Genomic DNA, 10,598 nt, shown 5'->3' on the forward strand with positions numbered 1-10,598 from the left:
GCTAGCGTGAGAACTAGTATCTAAGAAACAGGAAATAATCGTCGTCATCAGTTGTGTAAGAACAAACTACGAAGCCAGACAGAGTGAGGCCAGAGCAAAGACTAAATAGCCCTTTGATTAGTGCCCGGGCAACAGGTGCGCGTCCCGAACACTAACCAGAGGCAGGTGAAAGTAATCAGCTGACATGGCAACTGAACACAAACAAAATCAAATGTGCTGAAAACATATGTGACAAGAAACATAAACAAACTATGATCCGTGCAGCGGATCGTAACACATCTTTAGACAATATGATTTGCCTGAGCAGCTCGGGGACACTGAGAATAACAAGCGGTAGAAAATGGATTAGAAAGGACAGATTTAAATAAATGATCATTTAAAAAAATAAAAATAAAAGTTTATTTTTTTTATTTTTTTTTAACTTGGGACTTCCCGCGGGCCGGATTTTGGACGCTGGCGGGCTGTATCTTGTAGTTTGAGGACCACTGGCTCAGTGGAACACATCTTGTTGTATGGTTCGTGCAATGAAAAGACTGTCACTGTGAAATCTATTTCTCTATTATACATCATTCATAAATAACTTTCTGAATGACTTGCCGTGTTTGTTCATGCAGCTCAAACCCAATTCCCAGATCAGTTGGACGCAATGGGCTTGATTTACTAAAATGCCAATACCACGTGCTAAACAGTGTGTATAATCTGTAGAATTGTGTGTACTATTAGTGGGCGTGTTGCGTCCCATCTACTAACATTGCACGTGCTATTCATAACTGGTGTAAATTAGATTTTGCGTGTACTACGCAGCTTTCACCATCGAGACATTGGATAATTTTCTGCACATTCATTCATGTTATAATCTTCCTACCTTTGGCGTTTTGCTATGTTTTCAAACGAGCAGCAGACATGTATCACTTTTTATGGGCTTTTTAGAAGCTGTCCGCTACATCCACAATGAAAATCACTTTTTCTGTGTGCTTTGCAGATGCGCTTGTGGTAGAGAAGCTGTACTTACTGTGCTCAAAACACCAAAAAATGCAAACCGGATTTTTCGAACCATAGGGCGCACCGGATTATAAGGCGCACTGCCGGTGAGCGGGTTTATTCAGGTCTATGCAACAACAATGCCGGAAATGTGTCCCGTGAAAAACCGGAAGTCTCTAATAAGTAAAGTTCCATGGTGTCAGGACTTGGACTATTGCTTGGTTTGTTCTCCCGAGGTGCAAGTGAATTGGACCAGATGTGGCGTGAAGGTAAATACATGATTTATTTAAACACTATAATTACAAAAAAAAAGGATCAAACAAAAGGTGCGCACAGGGGCGGAGGTACAAAACTAGACTATAAACACAGAACTTGCACATTGGCAGAAACTGTGAACAACAAAAAACACTAACTGTGGCTTAATGAACAAAAACTTACTTGGCATGGAACCGGCATGAAAAAAGAGCAGCAAGGGTCATAAGGGTTTGGAGAGTGTACAGAAGCATAAATGCGGGGATGTCGTTAGAACGACAAACTGAAAACAATGAACTTAAATACTATAGACATGATTAATGAAAACAGGTGCGTGACTCAAAATGTGAAACAGGTGCGTGACGTGACAGGTGAAAACTAATGGTTGCTATGGTGACAAAACAAAAGTGCACAAAAAGTCCATAAACCAAAACGAACATGACCAAAACAAAAATATGATCACACAGACATGACACATGGGTGAATTATGTAAACTCACTACACCGGTAGTTTTTAGCGCTTTCATAGCCAGATATAAGTTACAACTTTACGCTACTTTATATTAGAAATGGCCACAGTGGAGGATGAATATAACAAGAAGATAGAGAAAAAGAAGCTTTACGACTATGGTGTTGGCACGGACTACAATGGGGGATGCGCGCAAATTTTCAGGACTTATACAGATCCCAAATACAGATCAGCAGGCACCAGAAGGTAAGAAAATTGTTTTTTGCATAATATTACAAGACAAAACGCCAGATAATATGTCTGCTAATGGGTGCCATTTTGCGGTCCTTATACATACACAATAATAATACTTGTATGTTGAAGCACAATTCGTCTGTCTACGGTAGCCGTAATGATCCCACAATCCATCAAGCGGTGCGGCTTCATAGCTTACCAAAGTCGTACTAAAACATTTTGACGGGATTTTGAGCGCCGTGTGTAATGTTCTGTATTCTTAATGGAACATTTAAAGTTTTGGTGTTGTTTACTGACCTCATCTTGCAGATATCCCTTATGTGTGACTGCCATCTACTGGTCACACTTATAATTACACCAAGTACAAAATAAAATAGCTTTGAAATCGGTAAGCACAACCAGAATTATTCCGTACATTAGGCGCACCGGTTTATAATGCGCACTGTCAGTTTTTGAGAAAATTAAAGGATTTTCATTGCGCCTTATAGTCCGAAAAATACGATACTTCATATATATCACTATTAAAAAAAACAAAAACGCCAGCAGACACCAAAACGCATCAATTGAATTTGTTTTAATCAGCCCAGTATGCAGCTATAAAATTAAAAGATGATGTTGCTCTATATACGATATGTCTAATATTTTTTATTTCTGTCAGACCATGCAAATATGTTGACACACACACGTAGGATGGAGGATTCTCTGTTCCTCATCTGTCTAACTGTCGTTCTGCACATACTTTTCATACGAAATAAAACGCTAAAGATTAGTCGCAAAACAATGATCGATGTTGATCAATCAAATTGCACATGCTGCATAATATCTTCTCCTCCCAATTATTGTGGGCATTTCGATGATCAGCATAAATTCTGCATATTAATAAAGACGAGACACAAAATATATCGCACGCCTTATTACGCTCACTTTACAGACGCAATCCACTTCGCACATGTTTAGTAGATCAGCTTTGCGTGTGCTATCAAGTTTGCACATTTTTTTAGTACACGCAAACCTTTTAGTAAATTTAGGGCCCAATGTCTCCTGCCCACACACACACAAACCAAAATGTGCCTTTGTTTCCCCAGACTCTAACAGAGGGCTGCGTGTGCATTGTGAGAACTAGGGGGTCGGTGCAGGTTCAGCCCCCCTTCTGGACTATCATTGGCCGGTTGGGGCGACATCTCCTTTTAATTGTCTAGACCAGGAGTCGGCAACCCAAAATGTTGAAGGAGCCATATTGGACCAAAAATACAAAAACAAATCTGTCTGGAGCCTCAAAAAATTAAAAGCCATATTACATACATATAGTGTATCATGAGATATACATTTAATTAAGAGGACTTAAAGGAAACTAAATGACCTCAAATTATCGGTATCGTTTTTTTTAATTATTATCGGTATCGTTTTTCTATTCTATTTTTTTAATTTGTTTTATTAAATCAACATAAAAAACACAAGATACACTTACAATTAGTGCACCAACCCAAAAAAAAACTCCCTCCCCCATTTACACTCATTCACACAAAAGGGTTGTTTCTTTCTGTTATTAATATTCTGGTTCCTACATTATATATCAATATATATCAATACAGTCTGCAAGGGATACAGTCCGTAAGCACACATGATTGTGCGTGCTGCTGCTCCACTAATAGTACTAACCTTTAACAGTTAATTTTACTAATTTTCATTAATTACTAGTTTCTATGTAACTGTTTTTATATTGTTTTACTTTCTTTTTTATTCAAGAAAATGTTTTTAATTTATTTATCTTATTTTATATATTTTTTTAAAAAGGACCTTATCTTCACCATACCTGGTTGTCCAAATTAGGCATAATAATGTGTTAATTCCACGACTGTCTATATCGATATCGGTTGATATCGGTATCGGTAATTAAAGAGTTCGACAATATCGGAATATCGGCAAAAAGCCATTATCGGACATCCCTATATATGTACATATAGGTTATATGATACAACTAGCCTAAATAGCATGTTAGCATCGATTAGCTTGCAGTCATGCAGTGACCAAATATGTCTGATTAGCCCTCCACACAAGTCAATAACATCAACAAAACTCACCTTTGTGCATTCATGCACAACCTTAAAAGTTTGGTGGACAAAATGAGACAGAAAAAGAAGTGGCATAAAACACGTCCTAGAAAGTCGAAGAAAGTTATGCATGTAAACAAACTACGGTGAGTTCAAGGACCGCCAAAATTAGTAGGACAAAACGGCGCTCGCCAAACACTCGAATCAGTGAAGCATGTTTAATATAAACAGTGTGCTTTATAACAATTAGGGAGGTTTGTGTCATGTTTGTCTTCCTACAGAAACCATATTAAAACAAAAAATATATTTTTTCCAACCTCATCTTTTTCCATTTTTCATACATTTTTGAAAAAGTTCCAGAGAGCCACTAGGGCAGGGGTCGGCAACCCGCGGCGGCTTTTTAGCGCCGCCCTAGTGGCTCTCTGGAGCTTTTTCAAAAATGTATGAAAAATGGAAAAAGATGAGGGGGAAAAAAATCTATTTTTTGTTTTAATATGGTTTCTGTAGCAGGACAAACATGACACAAACCTCCCTAATTGTTATAAAGCACACTGTTTATATTAAACATGCTTCACTGATTAGAGTATTTGGCGAGCGCCGTTTTGTCCTACTGATTTTGGCGGTCCATGAACTCACCGCAGTTTGTTTACATGTATAACTTTCTCCGACTTTCTAGGATGTGTTTTATGCCACTTCTTTTTCTGTCTCATTTTGTCCACCAAACTTTTAAGGTTGTGCATGAAAGGTGAGTTTTGTTGATGTTATTGACTTGTTGGAGTGCTAATCGGGCATATTTGGTCACTGTATGACTGCAAGCTAATCGATGCTAACATGCTATTTAGGCTAGCTATATGTACATATTGCATCATTATGCCTCATTTGTAGCTATATTTGAGGTCATTTAGTTTCCTTTAAGTCCTCTTAATTCAATTTATATCTCATGACACACTATCTGTATGTAATATGGCTTTTAATTTTTTGCGGCTCCAGAAAGATTTGTTTTTGTATTTTTGGTCCAATATGGCTCCTTCAACATTTTGGGTTGCCGACTCCTGCACTAGGGCAGCGCTAAAGAGCTCTAGAGCCGCGGGTTGCCGACCCCTGGTCTAGACCAAGCGAGGGCAAAAAAAAAAAACACACAACAAAAATGAAAATTTCTTTACGTTTTTAACCTGTAAAATATCAAAATCTCCCTCCCGCCAGTAAAATAAAAAAAAATGTGCACAGCCCTGTTCTGCAAAAAGTTACCATCACAAAGATGTGTCGTTTAGTGTAGCTCAATCCTGTCATGGATTTTAAAACAGAACATAGTAACTTTGCAATGTTATTGCTTTTTAGGAACAGGTGTACCATGCGACCATTGAAACAATGGACCACTTGACAAAGCTGACCCCGACAATGCACACCCCCATATCTGTGCACTCTCTTTCTTTCTTTCTTTCTTTCTTTGCGTATTCATCTCAAACATCTGCCAACGTGTAGAGCCGGGCCGCGGTCACTTGTGTCGGGCGTGCAAATGATTGCGATGGTCACCTTCGTTGCTATATAGTCAGCTGCACTCTGACGCTGCAGTTTGTGCATTGTTAGTTTCATCGCTCAGGGCGCCGCTCTTAAAATGTCAAGACGGGCAACTGCATATTGAATAATGAGGCGTTTAGTACATGTTTTTTTTGTTGGTTTTGCATGCTTGCTAAACATCTTAATATTGAATTAACACAGACTGTTTTGACAACACGTCATTTTATCTAAAGAGCATCTCCCTGATGTTCTGAATGTCAGTTGTCTTGTTAGAGCCTTAAGAAAAGAACTTATCTCCTGTTTTCCACTATTGTCTTATCTCCTCTATGTACTGTATAACCCCCCCCCATGCATTTCTCCACAAAACAATAAGAGTCACACTGAATGACCTCATAAGTTCATTGTGGCAAAGCACAATTAACAACACTCAATATAAATACACTCATTGTTCTCACCTATGAAGCGCTGAGATCGTCAATGATGATACAATTTCAGCATGTGATCCCCCCCGCTGCCCCCCAAAGAAATCAGTGCAATAGATCCAAGGTGCGCGGAAAGAGGCTGCAGTGATGAGCATCCGTGAGACGCGTCTGACACCACCGGTAGCAGCGCGTGCATGCAGCCTCACCATCTGCTCGCTCGCTGCGACCATGGGAACGACAAGTCCCTCCCCATACCGACCCCAGCATGAGAATGTATTTAGGGAGGGTGCTAATGCTGGAGCAACCAATAGAGTTGGAGAGTATTGATAAGATGCTGCTGTGGATATTGACTGATCTGTTTTCATGTGGCTCATCAGATGAAAACGATTATGATCCACAACCTCAAAGACACAAACGCCAATAAACCACATGCAATTGGAAAATGCTGCAGGATGAAATAAAATTAAAATGCTGTAAATGCGGGGGGAAAAAACAAAAAAAACATAAGCAAATCCCAAAAACAATTGCGTGAGAGAAATGCTATAATTTATATTTTGTTTTGTTAGGTACTGTATATCGCAGTGTCTTTCAACCTTTTTTTGAGGCAAGGCACATTTTTTGCATTGAAAAAATCCGGAGGCACACCACCAGCAGTAATCATTGAAAAATGAAACTGAGTTGACAGAAAAATGTTGTCGGCGCAATTGTTGGATATGACTTTAAACCATAGCCAAGCATGCATCACTATAGCTCTTGTCTCAAAGTAGGTGTACTGTCACAACCTGTCACATCACGCCGTGACTTATTTTGAATTTTTTGCTGTATTCCTTTGTGTAGTGTTTTAGTTCTTGTCTTGCTCTCCTATTTTGGTGGCTTTTCCTGTTTTGTTGGTGTTTCATGTCTTTCTTAAACACTATTCCCCAAATCTTCATTGTTTTAGCAATCAAGACTATTTAAATTGTTGCTATCCTTCTTTGTGGGGACATTGTTGATTGTCATGTCATGTTCGGATGTACTTTGTGGATGCCGTCTTTACTCCACAGTAAGTCTTTGCTGTCGTCCAGCATTCTGTTTTTGTTTACTTTGTTGCCAGTTTGGTTTTAGTTTTGTTTTGCATAGCCTTCCCTAAGCTTCAATGCCTTTTCTTAGGGGCACTCACCTTTTGTTTATTTTTGGTTTAAGCATTAGATACCTTTTTACCTGCATGCTGCCTCCCGCTGTTTCCGACATCTACAAAGCAATTAGCTTCAGGCTGCCACCTACTGATATGGAAGAGTATTACACAGTTACTCTGCCCTGCTCTAGACAGCACCGACACTCAACAACGTCACATTATTTGCAGACTATAATTACTGGTTTGCAAAAAATAGTTTTAACCCAAATAGGTGAAATTACATAATCTCCCACGGCACACCAGACTGTATCTCACGGCACACTAGTGTGCCGCGGTACAGTGGTTGAAAAACACTGGTATATCGGCAGTGGCGGCTTTAGCATTGAATAAGATCCAGGGCACAGCCCAGATGAGTGATGGATTTGTTTAGTTTGGGCAAAAAAATGGTGCTTTTTAAAAACAATGCTACTGCATTTTAACTTTCAAATTCTGACCACCTTAAATACACTTATGGATTAAAATGCATTAATGAAGCAAAATTATTACCACCAAAGCTTGTTGCCGCGTGTTGCCGACCCCGGTGTTAGGCGGACAATGACCGTTTAACACAGGGGTCGAACCATTTTGGCTGAGAGAGCCATGAAAGCCAACTATTTTAAAATGTATTTCCATGAGAGCCATATAATGTTTAAGTTAATATTTTAGAACACTGAATACAACTAAATGCGTGCAGTTTTAAGTAAGACAAACATTTTTTGGGTATAATAAGTCTCTTATTTTTAATAACATTGTTATTCTGAAGCTAACCAATAATAAGTAAAATACTTCTTACCATTCATACGACTTCTTAAACAGGTGCGGTAGAAAACGGATGGATGGATTAAAATGCATGAGAATGTTTTATATGTTGAACGTTATTTTTAACACTGTGATTACCAGTGGAATGATTCATTACTTACAGTGTTAAGCAATGTCAGCTAAGATTTATCTGAGAGCCAGATGCAGTCAAAGAGCCACATCTGGCTTGAAAGCCATAGGTTCCCTACCCCTGGTTTAACAGGACACGTTAGCTAGCTCAGGGGTCAACTGAACTTGTCTCACAAGATCTAGCGTCTCTTGAAATGTCCTTCTTAAAAATGGCTTGGCAAGTTTATATCCGCAACCAACTCAAAACGAGTACGGTAGATATCAGATTTCTCTGCTCGCCGGGTGTGGTTCCGGTGCATAGCACTGCCTGCTCTCACAACTCACAAGTGAGTGCTGGATTAGGTGCAAAATGCAGAAACGGCTTGTGGTGGGCAAAAAGTATTTCTCTTTATTATGAGGTAAAAACAGTAAAGCAGCAAACAAAAGGCGATGGCCGCGAAAACGAGCACACCATGGAAAAATACAAAGAATATCAAAACTAGGACACTAGGCAAGGCCAGGAGATACTGGGCAGACCTGGGAAGCCGGGCCAAGCAGAAGGACGAGGACTCAATCCTGCGGGTACTGTTACGTATGGCGGGGGAAGGAGACGACACCACGGCAGGAATCAGTTCAATAGGTTTATTGAAACTGATGATGTACTGGGGTGTGTATGCTACTAGGAGTGTGTGGTGCAAGGCGATGTGAAGAGTTAACAATGTAAATGTTACCAGTGGGTGTTGTTTGTGCGTGTTGGATGAATCCTTCAAAAGTCCAGAGGGACAAGGCAAGAAGACAGTCCATGGGCAAGCGAGAGGTGGGGGAGGGGCCGTGTCCGAACGGGGGTCAAGGATCAAGGGAAGCAGTCCAAAGTCCGGAGGGAAGTCCAAGGGAACGAGGCTCACAGCTTGATCACTGGATACGGAGGGGGACACAAAGGATATATAAGACACGGGCAGAGGGAAAGCACAGAGAGCAGGTACGAGGAGGGAAGCCAGAGACGGGATGCTTAATACAACGAGTGAATTACGTTCCGGCACTGGATCTTTGGGTCCGCTGGTCTTTATGTCGCCTGCCCTCATTAGATCCAGGTGCGCAGAGTGTTGATTGCCTGCAGCCGTGTAGGCGCATGGCCGCAATGCTGGAAGAGCGAGCAGAGGCGTGTCCCGGCGCTTGCTGCAGATGGCATGAGGGATTGGGCATTTGCCATGATAGGTACATTGGAATCATGGCTGTGGAAAACTGAGTGCAAAGCTGGACCAGATCACTTAAATAGGCGATGTGCTTAGTTGGTTCCAAGTGAGCCCTGAGCCCCTGAGCCTGCTGTGTGCCATACTGTGGGGAAGAGAGAGAGAGAGAATGTGAGAAAAACATGTAGAGGAAAAACAGAACCACAACCTGAGACATGACAATGCAACAGTGGAGTATCCAATCACAGGAGGCATATATGTCACGTTCAATGGTTCAACGTGAAGAAACCAAGGCGGCCTACTGACAACAACTCAAGATCTGATTGGCTATTGCAACTGTCTATCAACTGTATGTTCACCTCAGTGCACGGCACAGACCACCACAGTGTTGATTCACAAGGCCTTGGGCAGATTTCACACAGCGCTGGCAACAAGCTTGCTGAATTCTGATTGGATAAAAGCAGCAATGTCAAGACTTGGACTTTGGGGTTTGTTTTCCCGGAATGCAAGTGAAAGTTGGCGCGGGCAAGGCGTGAAGGTAAAGACATTATTTATTTTACACTAACAAAGGAACAAAAAGCGCGCTCAAGGCGGAAGTACAAACTTGACTAACGAAACAAAAAGACTTGCTCGTGGGCAAAAAACTATGGACATGAACAAAAGTCGCTAACTGTGGCATGAATAGAAAAAACTTACTTGACATGGCAGGAAGTGCGCAGAGGTAAACAGAGTGAGAAGCAGAAAGTCAGGGGTATGCTGTCGCCAGGGAGACTTCCTGGCAACAATGGGTTTAAATAATAGTGACATGATTAAAGACAGGTGCGTGAGTCGTGAGGGCAGGTGAAAACTAATGGGTTGCTATGGTGACAAACAAGAGTGCACAATGAGTCCAAACGTGGAACAGGTGAAACTAATGGGTAACCATGGAAACAAGACAAGGGAGTGAAAAGCCAGAAACTAAAGAGTCCAATAACTAAACAAAACAAAACATGACTAAAACAAAACATGATTACACAGACATGACAAGCAACACTTGAGCTTAATATGACATAAGAAGAATATAATGAATACCTTTATATATTTAGGGAAAGTAAATTAATAATGAAAATAACTTTTATCAATTTATGATCATGATTTATGTCAGGCCAGCAGAGAAGACCTGACGGCCCACCACTGGATTCCTCCATACTTGCAAGCACCACTAATGTACTCCTCACAAATAGTTGTTTTTTTTTGTTTGTTTTTTTTAACTCCACAGCGATTCCCTCTTTCTTTCCACACTGGTCTGTCGTTTTTTGGGGAAAATAAATGGACAAAACTTGTGAAAAGGCAAAAAAAACGTGTAGGGCTACGCCATCCAAAAAACGCTGCGCTCTCACAAAATGACTCGAGGTGGGAAACAAAATGAGTTTGTTCATACTCAGACATAGTTCGCACATGGAGGCATATTTGTCCCGATATA

General features: G+C 40.6%; 1 protein-coding gene across 1 annotated transcript in view; it reads right to left on the reverse strand.

Moving 5' to 3' along the window:
* Window positions 1-6,106, reverse strand: part of LOC133570885 (leucine-rich repeat neuronal protein 1-like) — a 28,102-nt gene extending 21,996 nt beyond the window's left edge. Inside the window, exon 1 of the mRNA XM_061923674.1 lies at window positions 5,960-6,106. The gene's annotated coding sequence lies outside the window, so the exon portion shown is untranslated. The remainder of the gene's footprint in view (window positions 1-5,959) is intronic.
* Window positions 6,107-10,598: the final 4,492 nt, after the last annotated feature.

Source organism: Nerophis lumbriciformis, linkage group LG28 (genome assembly GCF_033978685.3).
Source record: "Nerophis lumbriciformis linkage group LG28, RoL_Nlum_v2.1, whole genome shotgun sequence".
In the NCBI taxonomy this organism is placed as follows: domain Eukaryota; kingdom Metazoa; phylum Chordata; class Actinopteri; order Syngnathiformes; family Syngnathidae; genus Nerophis; species Nerophis lumbriciformis.